This window comes from Dreissena polymorpha, chromosome 1 (genome assembly GCF_020536995.1).
Source record: "Dreissena polymorpha isolate Duluth1 chromosome 1, UMN_Dpol_1.0, whole genome shotgun sequence".
Lineage (NCBI taxonomy): Eukaryota > Metazoa > Mollusca > Bivalvia > Myida > Dreissenidae > Dreissena > Dreissena polymorpha.
Window position 1 is genome coordinate 72,430,553 of NC_068355.1, and position 15,626 is coordinate 72,446,178.

Below are 15,626 nucleotides of genomic sequence, written 5' to 3' on the forward strand. Positions count from 1 at the left end.
TCCGCGAAGTCCTTGCAGAGGCGCGCCAGGTACTTCCGGTGCTCTTAGCATGTATCCGGCTAGATACCTGCGGCGCAAACCGGATGTGCTTAAAACCTAACACGTTTATTGGATTACATTTGAATATTAATATAAAACACAATCAATCGTGGCATTAAAATTGGTAAAAAAGTAATTGTCTTGACACTAATTTCATTGAATTGAAGGTGTACATGTTTAGTAGCGATATTTGTTTACTCGTCCGCATATACAATTCAATTGTGGAAAACACTGTTACTGTTACTTTTATTAAAGGTACGCATAAGCGTTTGATTGTCTGCAAATGGAAAAGAGCGTCAGTAGCTGCTCCCGTACGCTTGTGAAAGCCAAACGCGGGGAATAAGGGGCTATTGTCGTCTAAAATCGTGCGTAATTGTAATTGAGTTTAACCCTTTCCTGCTCAGAAGCGGAGTGTTAAAGGGTTCAGCGAATGTATGGCCGACCAGCCTTTGGGCTCCCGACATACTTTCCCGGCCGACCCAGTGCACGTTGTAGTGGAAGATCTTGTCGGAATGCATGCGCCGCTCCATCCGGTGCTCCTTGAGTTCCCGCAACCTCCGCCTTCTCCTGCGCACCCCGGCACTCTGCAATACATTTGAACGTTTAATCACGTGACAACACACACTGTTCGTGAGAGATTACTATATGTGAAAGAATGAACCATGTTACAAAACGAACCACGTGAAAACACACACTTCGTGATCACGTGAATGTATGTGACAGAATGAACCAAGTGACAGAACGAACCACGAGACAACACACACTACATAAGCACGTGACTATACGTTAACAAAACACGTGACAGAACAAACTACGTTACAACACACATTACGTGAGGATGTGACTAAATGTGACAAAATGAATCACGTGATAGAATGAACCACGTGACTGCAAAAACTAGGTTAGCACGTGACTATGCGTGACGGAATGAACCACATGACAACACACACTTCGTGAGCAAGTGACTTTAAGTGAACAAATTATAATATTGCCAACTTTTAAAGCATGTTTTTTGGCCTTTTATTTTCCTGTTCCAACCATGGTATAATTTTAAAGATCTATATGTCTTGAAATAATTGCAATAAAAAGGCATGTCCTACGAATGCAGACACGATAAAAACATCATTTTTTACAAAACATTGCTCCACAAAAGCAAAGCCCCATACAACAGAAAACACACACTAAAAAAATATTTTAAGTTAGAATGCAATTGATGTCATCAAAATTCCCCAGACACATATAAGATATAAGAAATAGCCACATATTACAGGTCTAAAAAATTTTAATGGTGTAGCCGGGTTGTTTATAGAGAACACAAGTGGGTTGTCGTATATATTCTTTATTTTATAGATGTCTATAATATTGAAAATGATGGCCAGCGACCTGAGGACTTAAGTTTTAAAATAAATATATGCTGACAAATGGAACATGCCAACATCTATCTCTTACGAGACTTTATGATGGAATGATCATAAACTAGGGTATAAAACCATTGAAACTCCATAGTTAAAACATCTCACATAAAAACATACAGTGTTAGTAACTCATTCACTCACCACTTAGCACCCACACTGATACTCGCTCACATTCTTGCATGGGTTAGTAATATTAAAGGATTAGTGTCAGAGTGAATACCCTGTTACATACTCCCTATGTTGGAAAAAATGGCTCCTGACATTTTAAACATATAACACAAAAATTTAAATGACCAATCCCTACTATAGTACCCCCTTGACTATACCAGCAGTTCACATTACTGAAGTACACTCTCCACTAGAGTATACAGTGTTTACAAGGAGCGTGGGAAAATTCCTGACCTATATACAGTATGTATGAAAACAGCTGTTCAATCAGCTGACAGTTCACCCACTTGTCAATCAAATGTAAACAGAGTTTGTGCTATATATATACAGGGAAAATATGCACAATAATTCAACTTAGAAGGTTGAATCTAAGTACACACACTAATTGCAATATAAATTATTAGATTGCAAATAAATCAATCTGTTAAAACATTCTATTTACTGACCAAAATATAGATAAATATATCCTGATAATAATATACTGAAAACTGTTCTTTAGCAAACATCACATTGACTTAAGAAGACAATGTACACAAGATGAAAATTAAACAATACCATTCATCAGGTCTAAATATTATTAAACCATTGAAATATGATAAATTAAAACATGCAAAAACAAAATCAATTTAAAACAATTGTTTTAAAATATGTTTAAATATTTTCATGAAAAGCAGATAGACAATGCATTTTCATAGGGACTGTTATGTATACTAAATAAGTTATACATAATAAATATGGACTTCCTTTTTACAATCATTATAGTTCTGAGCAAAGATTGGCATGACCCATTCTCCATATCTATCTGGAGGTTGTCTTAGCCTTTGGGGTCTGCCAACTCGTTCTGGTTGTATTATTGTAGGTGGTGTAACCTGAGGTGTATGTTGCTGTGTTGTATGTGATGAAGTCTGAGTCTCACCTTGAGATTGGTTACTCACTGGCTGACTAACTAACTCACCAACATGAGAGTTAACTCCTGAGTTTGTGGAATTTTGATCACTCAACAAATTGAGTGAGTTGATTGACTGCTCAGACATGCTACCATCTACCGCTGACGGTGTCTGAGATAAAGGACTGAGAATCTCAGAATTGGCATTGACAACCGTACTGTGTGTCCGTTGTCTTGTGACATACCCAGGTACATATCCGACACTCCGCTGTGGAATGACATAAGAGTCTGACTCGGACGTGCAGTCACTATCGGATGTCTCCATGTGTTTTGACTGGGATCTGATAATCCTTTTTTCATGACATGTGTTTCCTTTTTGTGAATTGATGTGGGTGAAGCACTAGGGAATATTGCTATTGGCAGCAGTAAATTCCTATGCAGTGTTCTGATAGGACCAGCACCATCTTCTCGTCTAACCTTGTTTACTGGAATGTCAGGATTTGGGATTTCCATGACAGTATACGGTTCAGATCCCCAATGGTCAGCCAACTTGTGCTTACCATCAAAATGAGTTTTTCTCACTGAAACTCTATCATAGACCTCAATATTGGTGGCATTCACCTTGCGGTTGTAAAATGCCTGATTCTTTACACCTTGCTTCGCAGAGGCCTCTGCAGCCAGCTTATGGGCTTGCTGCATGCGATTTTGCAATGTGTGTATGTAACCAGTAGGGTCTGGAGATCCTTCATTCCCGGGCTCGGTACCCATGAATGTATCTATCGCAAGTCTGGGATGCCACCCAAACATGAGATAGTGGGGCGAATATCCTGTAGCGTCACTTTTAGTGGCGTTATAGGCTTGCACCATGGGACCTACAAAGGATTTCCAATCTTGTTTTTGGACTGGATCTAGTGTTCCCAACATCTTTATGAGTGTTTGGTTGAATCGTTCCGCTGGGTTACCCATTGGATGGTATGGGGTTGTGTGGGATTTTTCAATTCCATCTATTTTGCAAAGCTCCTGTATTACCTTACTCTCAAAATTTCTGCCCTGATCGCTGTGAAGGCGTTCAGGAAATGAGTAGTATCTAATAAAGTTGTCATACAGGGCTTTTGCTGTAGTAGTGGCAGTTCGGTTTTTGCAAGGGACAGCTTGTGCATACCTGGTAAAATGGTCTGTTATTACCAGGATATTTTCATGGCCTCCCTTTGATGGTTCTAGGGACAGAAAATCCATGCAAACCAGTTCCATGGGTTTTGTGGTCTTGATGTTCACCAGACCAGCTGTCTGTTGAGGACGTTTCCTCAAAATACATCTGGTACAACCCTTAATTTTCAGTTCTAGATCTCGTTCTAGATGGGGCCAATAAAATCTCTGCCTGGCCAACCACAAGGACTTGTCCTTGCCTGGGTGTCCAACATCATCATGAACACCTTTAAGAGCCTGTTCCCTGAATGCACTAGGTAAAACTAATTGCTTAACGACTTGACCATCTAAAGAGGTGGTTCGGTACAGCTGTTTATCCTCAATAGTGAGTCGTTTCCATTCTCTGAGTAACAGCTGTACCTCGTTTGGTTCCTTACGGAGTGCCTCCTCTCTGGGTCGGGAATCGCTTCTTAATAGGTCAAGTACTCTAGCCAGGTAATGATCTTGAGCCTGAGCTGTACTCCAGTCAGTCCTTTGTGCAGGTTGTAATTGAGATCTGGCCTTTTCTGCAGCAAGAGGACAGATATCAATGGCAATACATTCTGCTAGGGGCATTTGTACTTCAGATGCCTGTGTTATGGCTTGGACCATATCTGAAGAAACTTCAGGTATCCTGCTCAAAGAATCAGCATCAATATTTAGTTTGTACTTAATGGTGAAATTGTATGCAGCCAATGCTGCAATCACCGAAAAGCACCGAAAAGCGCCGAATAACACCGAAAAGCACTCAATTTCTCTCTATATATATGCAATATATCGTTTCTAGTGTGTGTGAACGAGTTTAATTAGGAACAAATGGTTATATGATTGTATGTTTATAATACATTGTGCCCAAAATGGTAAATATCGGCAATATACCGACCGAAAAGCACTTCATGTGAAGACCGAAAAGCACTCAATTTCTCGCTATATATATGAACATTTGCGTTTCTATTGTGTGTAAACGGTTTAAATTAGTTATAAATGGTTATATTTCATGCATATTTATACTACCTTGTGTTTATAATGAGGTATTAATGCCCAAAATTGGATAAATATCGGCAATATACCGACCGAAAAGCACTTCATGTGAAGACCGAAAAGCACTCAATTTCTCGCTATATATATGAATATTTGCGTTCCTATTGTTAGTAAACAATTTAAATTAGTTATAAATGGTTATATTTCATGCATATTTATACTACCTTGTGTTTATTATGAGGTATTATCATCCAAAATTGGATAAATATCGGCAATAAACCGACCGAATGCACTTCGTGTGAAGACCGAAAAGCACTCAATTTCTCGCTATATATATGAATATTTGCGTTTCTATTGTGTGTAAACGGTTTAAATTAGTTATAAATGGTTATATTTCATGCATATTTTTACTACCTTGTGTTTATTATGAGGTATTAATGCCCAAAATTGGATAAATATCGGCAATATACAGACCGAAAAGCACTTCATGTGAAGACCGAAAAGCACTCCCGCGACAGCAGAGAATCACCGAAAAGCACACTAGTTCTGTATATATACATGAAAGTTAACTATAAGGGTCGATTTTAATGGATTGAAAAGATGTGCATATTTATTTAGTCAATAATGACTTCATTAAATAATGATTTAAGTTTAAATATAAAGCTCATTACTATTTTGTGGCCACCGAAAAGCACTCCTACGACAGCACAGAATCACCGAAAAGCACTCAATTTCTCAATATTTACACGAAACTAAGCTATAAGTGCCGTTTATAATGGATTGAAAAGATGTACATATTTATTTAGTCAATAATGACTTCGTTAAATATTGATTTAAGTTTAAAGATAAAGCACAAGCACTCAATTTCTCTCTATATTTAATATAGTCAATGATGACTTCGTAAAATATTGATTTAAGTTTAAAAATAAAGCACTATATATATGAGGCGCGTTCTGAGAAAAATGGGCTTAATGCATGTGCGTAAAGTGTCGTCCCAGATTAGCCTGTGCAGTCCGCGCTGCTAATCAGGGACGACACTTTTCGCCCAAACTTGATTTTCGGTGAGGAGTGACTTCCTTGAAACTAAAAATACCATAAAAGCGTTTTCAATAAGTTCAAGAGCAGATAACAATCTCAACAAAATATGTTGCTCTTCACTACCATTCAAACATTTTGAAATACATGTAGATCTAAACAGACAGTTGCCGTCACCGATTGTTTTTATAGGTGTGTAATGCCCTATCATTACAGGATGAAATTTGTGCAGAATATTGATCGCCATCTTGTCCGCGTCTGAAGACGGGAACGTAACATCCGTCTGCTTGAATCCCACATTATACGCATCTAATAGTTTCCTTTCGGACTTAGCAGCATTTATCAATGCATTTTCTTTTTTGACTGTAATGCGGCCCGAAGTCTGTAAAAAGAGGGTGTCCCGAAGAGTTGACTAAATTTCAACAGCTAACATTAAATCAAGCGCGTAAACTTCACAAAAAACGATATTTCCTTATTTCCGTTCACATTTTAAAAATGTTTGTATTAATGGGTTACTAACGCTCGATTGGTCATTGTCGGCTCGGGTACTACCTACATGTACCCGGTCGATATTAGACTGTACCCCAGTTGTATTCCCGCCCAAAATCCGATGTCGTAAAACGCGCAAACGATTATCTTAAACAAACTTCTGTTAAGAAAAACTGCATCAACATGATTTTTGAGTATGAGTTACTTAAGAGTACCCGGGGTACATGTAAGTTTTACCCGAGCCGACAATGACCAATCGAGCGTTACTAACAGTAAAATACCCAACAGCGGTATAATGTTATAGATTTATTTTTGCATTAGCATTAATTCAAAACATTTTTAGTTCATAATGTTATTCACGTTAAATAAATACATCAGTTCTTCTTTTCATTTGCATCAAATTAAAGGTTAAAGTCCGATTGTTTTAAAACAAAACTGCTATTTTATGAATTTATCAAGCATGTACACTTAACAAAAACACGTGATGTTTTAAAATTTTGTTAAGTGCGCGTGCCATTGAACGTTGAGTTAAGAGAGAGTTGCGAATTAAATTACACATAATTAAAAACTGATACTATTCCGTCAGGTTGATTTATAAATCATGTTTCATCGCGACAATATGTTCATTGTTTCATTATTATTTTTTTAATTTAAATGATTGAAAAATTATGTCAGAAAAAAAACTTGCAACATAAACACTTCCTGGAGTTGCACTTATTTATTGTAGGATACCGATTACACGGAGCTTGATTACGCTGCGACCTAGAACTCTGCCGCAATGTATCTCCAATGAAAGATGTAACATTAATTCAAGCACGTATACTTAACAAAAAAAAAGATATTTCTTTATTTCCTTTATCAGTTTAAAAATGATGGTATTAAGGTGTTACTAAACAGTAAAATACCCAACAGCGGTCGAGATTAATGCACTTGGCCGCTAGATGAATAATTTTATACAACTATTCTGGGCAAATTTATAATTTCAAAACTTTTTTAGTTGGTGTTGTTATTCACTTTCAGTAAATACATCAGTTCTTTTTATCAACCTAATTCCTGTTATGTGCTACTACTTCTTATCAGAATTATATATATAACAATACACCATCAGCGGCCGAGCGCAGAATACTGCGCTTGTCCGCTTAAAAAAAATGTGGAATGCATCAAATTGAATGTCAAAATCCGATTGTATTAGAAAAAACTGTTATTTTATATAAATAAATCAAGCACGTACACTTAACAAAAAAAAGATATTTCTTTATTTAATGTAGAATTTTGCAATATTAACGAGCTTTATATATAACAATGTTATATTACTTCTTTCTGGGTGAGTAAAAAAACACACAAAAAACATGTATAACATATAATATTTGTACATAATTTATAAAAAAGAAAAATAATGATGCACATGATATTTTATAATTGTGCTAAGTGCGCGTGCCATTGAACGTTGAGTTAAGGGGGAGATGCGTATTAAATTGCACATAATTGAAAGCTGATACTATTCTGTCAGCTTGATTTATGAATCATGTTCCATCACGCCAATATATCCATTGTTTCATGAAATTGTAATGCCATCAGACCCGAATAAATACACCATTTATTCCAAGCAGGTAAATAACAATTACTATAATAAAACAGGGGAAGTCTACACTGTGTATTAGCAACGTGCTGTGGTGATCTTATCAGTTCAATACACAGGAACATGGCTACTGTACTGGAATTGGATTTACAGCCAAAATAACTGTTTTCATTTCAGTCTACACTGTGTATTAGCAACCTGCTGTGGTGATCTTATCTTATCAGCTCAATACACAGGAACATGGCTACTGTACTGGAAATATCGGATTTACAGCCAAAATAACTGATTTCATTTATTGCTGAAGTGGTGTGTACTTTAACAATTAACAACGCGAATTGATCCACCTCACCGTTGCACATTTTTTATTAAATTAATTAATTTACTGGGTTAATTAAAGACAGCGCTAATAAAGTGTGAAGGTGGAAATTAAGAAATAAGATCTATTTTCGCATGTCACTGAATACACATGATACATGGATACAATATAAATAAGACACATTTGAATCTTTCATTTCTCCAAAAAATTAGCACGTAGTCACATATATATAAGATAGATTAAAGACCAGAAAACAATATAAGTAAGACACATTTGCATTTTTCATATCTAAAAACAACAACATGTGAATCTTAAGCAATACATTTATTACTGACACTAACTATTCTAAAAGTCGGCGGACAACATAAGTTCAAAGAAGTATTTTGGGTCCCATATTGACACGTTGTTTTTATTGCATTAATTGGGGGAGGATGGTCATACGAGAAGCAATGATGACACGTTGTTTTTTGCAATATTAATTCAGGTAGGTTAGGGAGGGGAAATATACGGGTTTCACGTTGACACGTTGTTGTTTTTTCTGCACTTATTGGGGGAGCTATTGAATTTCAAGTGTACATGTTGATTTTTTGTATCTTCAATAATCCATTGTAATTGATTTAACGCATACGCGCCTTTTTAAATTTGTGTTTGAGCTGTAAATTAATAGTCATTTAAAATGTATGTTAAGTTACCAGCGTACACTCGATACTCGCGCAATGAATGGTTTTAATGGAACGATTAAAATCGCTATTATTAATACAAAGCACATTAACTAAAAGTCATGCTGCAATTTCTATTTAAGAGTTTCACGTCAATTAGAAATACTTAAAACATATACATCAATTTACGTATAAGATGATATACACCATGAAGTGCTTTTAGGTTGGTACATTGCCGATATATTTATAACTTGCTACCAGTTGTTTATAAAAATATATATTATATTCGATATTTAACATGACTGTCTCAGTCCTCTAAACCGAAATGATCCGTAAAATAAAATAGTGTCTTTGTGTCGTATGAACGAATCTGCACTTAAACTAAGATTAGATTCACATCGTACATCGAGTGATTAATTGAACACATGTAATTCAACAAAACTGTACATTAATTCACACGAGCCGCACCGTTCGGACATGAATGAAAGGCGCCGATCATAACACAACTTCTCATCATTATCTGGAATATAATTTATTGAAGGTGCGAAAATCTATTTCAAAACTGCTTTGTGCTGATTAAAGAAGCGTACCGGCCGTTCGTTCACAAGTTGTTTTTGATGACTTCAGACCTTAAAATTAAGTTTTAATCTGAACAGACATTGACTAAATAAATATGTACATCTTTTCAATCCATTAAAATCGGCCCTTATAGTTAACTTTCATGTATATATAGATAACTTGAGTGCTTTTCGGTGATTCTCTGCTGTCGCGGGAGTGCTTTTCGGTCTTCACATGAAGTGCTTTTCGGTCGGTATATTGCCGATATTTATCCAATTTTGGGCATTAATACCTCATAATAAACACAAGGTAGTATAAATATGCATGAAATATAACCATTTATAGCTAATTTAAACCGTTTACACACAATAGAAACGCAAATATTCATATATATAGCGAGAAATTGAGTGCTTTTCGGTCTTCACATGAAGTGCTTTTCGGTCGGTAATTGCCGATATTTACCATTTTGGGCACAATGTAGTATAAACATACAATCATATAACCATTTATTACTAATTTAACTCGTTAACACACACTAGAAACGATATATTGCATATATATAGAGAGAAATTGAGTGCTTTTCGGTGCTTTTCGGTGCTATTCGGCGCTTTTCGGTGCTTTTCGGTGATTGTATGGACCGGCCAGCCATCTATGGCCAGTGGCATCAAGCTTAGCAGTAGTGGTCAGTGGATTGTTTTCGGTTAAGACAACATATTCGTAACCGAAAAGATAATCATTTCTTTTGCCATTTCCGTTCAATTAAAACCCTTTCCGCGGATATGGGTCCTCTGCGGTCTTCAATCATATCCCTCGCGACGAAGGGAGCAAAAGTGCCTCTTGTTGTGAAATTCATGTGATTTTGAAGCAACTGATTATTTGGCAAAATTATTTTCAAGGGAATTGTATACTTTTGCTGTATCATAATTCGGTATAACAACGACGCTATCACCGAGTTGGGATAAGGAATTTATTTAAATTTTGTTACGAAATTCGGAAGAACGAATTGATCTAAAAGAAGCTATTTTCACGACCACATAAAATATTGACGCAGTAAACAACGCGGGAATATCTCGTGTATTTCCGATAAACGACCAAAAAGCTCCATTCTGAAACAACAACGATGAAGATGTGGTAGGCCTTTCTCATAATACATTCGTAGTGTTTGTTTGCCATATATTTAAGTATAAATAATGAAATTGAACCACAAGAAGACACTGTTATAATTCGCCCCACGACAAGTTCGATCCCGTTTGCATGGACTTTAATACTAATAGGTTTAAAGTTAATTGATACCGTGCTCTGAATTGCCAATACAACATGTAATGCAGGTCTAGTTTGATTACTCTTTCTAAAGCAGTGATTGTTTTTGCTCTAAATAGCAGCCTCGTACAACCTGTCATTGGCAAAAGGTAAAACATTTTTTACAGTATGGTTGTTACCGGTTGAGTCGTGGGTTCTGTTTGATTTGTGGGTATAGAAATCGCGTGAAATCTCACGATAGAACGTTCGCACATGATGCAGTTCGTGATTGAAAAATGTTTTGAAACGGTCACCATTTTTTTCCGATCTAAAATGCGTCAAAAACAAGTAAATAGTGTAATTCATCATAACTTGATAGGTCCTTATGAAGTATTTCCTCATTTATGTATTGTTCATATAGTATTTCAAAGTTACACAAAATTGTTTATTTATGAGTATTTACCATGCTACATCGTCTGTTGACATTTATTCACAAGAAATTAACCTGTCCTGCAAGGCAGTTTAAAGGCTATTTATAGTATGCAAATCTTAAAATTCTGGCAGCCAATCAGAACCCACGAATCAACCGGAAGCTTATTTTCATGATGGTAGTTTGACACTATCAACACAGTCGCATACATGCCATAATTTTTCAGACCAATTCCGGGACATTGAGTTAAATTGTCCGGGACTTTTGCCGATTTTCCGGGACATGTATAAAATGTAACGATATTTATAGACATATGCATTTTTGGTACGTTTTTTTGTTTCGCATTGTTAATTGCAAAAGTTTGAAAGCCTATCCGAAATACACTTGATCTATTAACGTCAAATTTAATGCAAGCGTTCTAAACATAGATGGTGACGTCACTGCATTATTATTATTAAGACCGGTGTGTAACGCGTAGTTGTTGATACGCCTTTATTCATTTATAACATTTATATAATAAAAAATACAACAATACAGTACCGTTTGATCGTCAACTCAAATCAATTCACAATACATACAACCAATCACAATAAAACAAATACAACAAAACAGTACCGGTAGATCGTCAACTTAAAATCCGGACAGTCAGATGTGTGAACAACTATCCTTTGCCCTTACGCAGCGAGAAATAATGACGTAGTAGATTAAAGTCAATTAACAACCACATTAAACAATGCCGCCTTTTCGTCGAACGTGAGAAAATCGATATGATAACAGGACCCCTACTAATTGATCGATTTTGACACGTAGCGTAGTGTGCCTATTCGGGTCATCATTGTCATGGAGAAGCTGCAGATATACACAGATTTGAGGTGCAGTTAAGCCTAAGATAAGGTACATGTATAAATGGATTTTGTCAATTCCGGGACATTTGACAGATTTCCGGGACAGCGGGACAAGTTCTTCATTTCCAGGACTGTCCCAGACAATCCGGGACGTATGGCATGTATGACAGTCGATGATTTTGATGTTTAATGACGATAAACATTTGTAAAAAAGCAACACATCTTGAAGAAGAAAGGTTAATAATTATTTTCATTATGATTCATGGTCATATATTTATAAAATATTTGTGATGTAACAACTTTATGAAAATTACCCACGACTCAACCAGACTATAGCATATACCCTTTACAAGGAAGATGATTAAAATCTAATCAAAATTTATTTATTGTCGGTATGAGATAACATGAGTATAACATAAGCTATGTATAGCTTTTGACTGACCTATAAACAAACAGTAGCAAATGTCAACACACCATAAATACATGGCATACATAAGAAATATTATAATAATAAAACACACTAAAAGCATAACTAAAGCAGTATTCTTATAGCACATTATTAAAATCTAGGCAAAAATATACATCAGAACGATACATTCAAAATTAAAGGGATCTTTTCACGCTTTGGTAAATTGACAAAATTGCAAAAAGTTGTTTCAGATTCGCACATTTTCGTTTTAGTTATGATATTTGTGAGGAAACAGTAATACTGAACATTTACCATGGTCTAATATAGCCATTATATGCATCTTTTGACGATTTAAAAACCTAAAAATTATAAAGCGTTGCAACGCGAAACGATTGAATAATTTGGAGAGTTCTGTTTTTGTCGTTAAATTTTGTGAAACTACGAAGATTGCTTATATAAGGTATAAAATACGTCAAGTATGTGTACTCGGCAGAATAGCTCAGTAGGTTAAAGCGTTTTTACTTCAGGACTCTGGCAGGACTCCAGGGGTCACTGGTTCGAAACCTGCTCCGGGCAATGTTCTTTTCCTTTTTTTAATTTTATTCTTGATTTTTTACTGGAGCTTTTACGATCCAATGTTTACATTTATCAATATAAAGCATTTATTGAATAAGTTAAAAAATTCCAAAATCTGTGAAAAGGCCCCTTTAAGAGCTGTGTTAAAGATTGGAAATTATCACCTCAAATCAGACTTGAAGGGAACTGATCAGCAAATTTCACACAGTAAAATCAACAAAATACAACAATGATGAATGAAGAATAAAATATCATTATACATGCAAAACAATACAATACTAATGCTTAAGTGATTATACCGCATGTGTAACTAGCACTATTTCAGAGCCTCAGAAGGCAAATGATGAGCAAAGAAGCATTAATTAATGCACATCACACACATGGTCTAATAAAAAGATGTATAGTACAGAAAGTACTACAACAGTGTATCAAGTGAAATGTATGAAAAAAAACAACACAATAACAACAACCTGCTGCAGTGTCACTAGTGTTATATACACATACAGTTAAGCAAAAAGGTACAAAAAGTGATTATGAGTCAAAATGTGAACGTATTTATGTCAGATGTGCAAAAGATTTGGCCAAATTCGGTCAGGAAATGCCCAAAATCAGTACAAAGATAGGGCTTTTCAATTTCTGTCCATGGACAGAAATGATCTATATTTAAACACGCGCGGGTCACATGTAAAACCATGTGATTCGCTCGAGGCATGGACTGAAGCATAAAAATAAATGCACAGACTCGGAGCATAGGAGTTGGGCGCGTGGTCTTTTGGCAATATATATATATATGTAGGTTTTTTTGTCAATATATATATATATATATATATATATATATATATATATATATATATATATATATATATATATATATATACACACACAAGGTAGTTATCTCTTGACACAAGAAAATCACCTTCTTCGACACTTTTTTAAGCCATTAAGTGCCTAAATGGCGGTAGATTTTCGTAAAATATGTACCATTTTGTTGGGAAAGGTTGTCTCATGACAAACAATGTCCAAAAACGGCTACTTGCCAATTTAAACTACAACACTTCTCGAACTCGTAGAAATGATAGGTTGGCTCTCGTCTGACTGAACGTTTAGGCTGATTTTATCAAGAGTAAAGGTATCGAAATACCCTAGCTACCGAACATAATCAGCATACGTACAATAAACAAATACGAGTTTATCAACTAACAACACAGATTTGTCTTTTGCCCACACCAAACACTAATATAATCGTTATGTTTAAATTTTTATTTCAATCGTGTACGATATACCGTCCTTCACCTTACACTATTTATCCAACTATTGGTTCCGCGCTTCAGAGTTAACGAATATCTGAAACCGAGAATTGATTCAACTTGAGCATCTGATCAACATTGAGCTGGCCTCGAAATTACCGATAAAAAAATCACGATTTACCACGATTTTGACGTAATAACGCAAACAAAAGAACAAATCTGTGTTGTAATTTATTACACTCGTATTTGTTAATTGTACTAATGTGGATTATGTTCCATAGCTGTGATATTTTGATAGTTGTAAGTAGGTGATTTTCCTGTGTCAAGAGATACCTTCCTTGTTTATAAATAATTTATCATATTTTTTTTTGTCTAAATGATGAAAAATGTTGTTTTATTACATATTGATGATGTGATTTGGCCACGCGCCCAGCAATTATGGTTAAGTAGTTGTTCTTTGTTTTGAAAAGCGCCGAAGTGGAAATCACGTGAAATTGGCGCTCACGTGACCCAAGGCGAGTAAACGTCACATGCTAATAAAAGTCTTGAGGATTCCGTTATGTACATGATTAAGTTTTGTATCTTTGATGCTTTAGCATTTTTTGGCACAATTTTTGCTAAAAATCAGTATGGAAGAGTTAAGGTTTAGAATGTATCTTACGAATATTGATCAATTCTGGTCAGTTGAGAAAACCAAATTGTTGTGAGAAATATCAACTCGGCCTGGCTTTAACTTATGTACTTGAAGTTTAAAAAAAAAAAAAAAAAAAAAAAATTGGGGGGGGGGGGGAGGGGGAATGAAGTCTGGGGGAAAATTTACCTGCATGCCTATGGTGTATTTTCCATATACCCCTAGTAATTTCCATAGACCCCGAGTAATCGAGTAGTCGGTTGAGATATAATCGTTTCACAGTTAGTGACTGATGGTGTATGGGATATACCAAACACAAATAAAAAATTGAACAAAACAACAAGCAAATCAACCAACTTAAACTAAACTAAAATGTAGGTCCACGGGTAAAACAAAGCTTAGACATTACTATTTAAGTCAGAAAAGTGATAGTGGTGTTCAAATGATTTAATCCGGATAATCTTGATTGAAATCATGTCCAGTACTCGGTCAAAGCAAGACTGCCACTGATTTTTTTGCAAAATGATTTAAAAGGGATAAATGATCAGGCTTACAAAAAAGAGAGAATGGCATCAATGGGATACCGGTACATGCATGCCATTGCGTATTTTTAAATCTTGTCCTCCATCTGTAATTTAAATATATGAAGATCATCGTAAGGTAATACGGAAATGTAACACTTATTCTTCCCAACCAGATCCCCTTCCTATCCTTTACATTCCCACCCATTTTTACCAAAATATTCACATCTCTTATCTTGTCTAGCACTCCAACTCTCGAAAACTCATTAAACATTTTTTTCCTTTCATGTTTGCAGATGAATTTCTGCGACTTTGACACTCCAGTCTATGTGCTTTTATAATTTAAATTACACGTATTCCAATCTGAAAGGTTCCCATTATAATACTGCCAACTTTTAAAACATTATTTCTGGCTTTT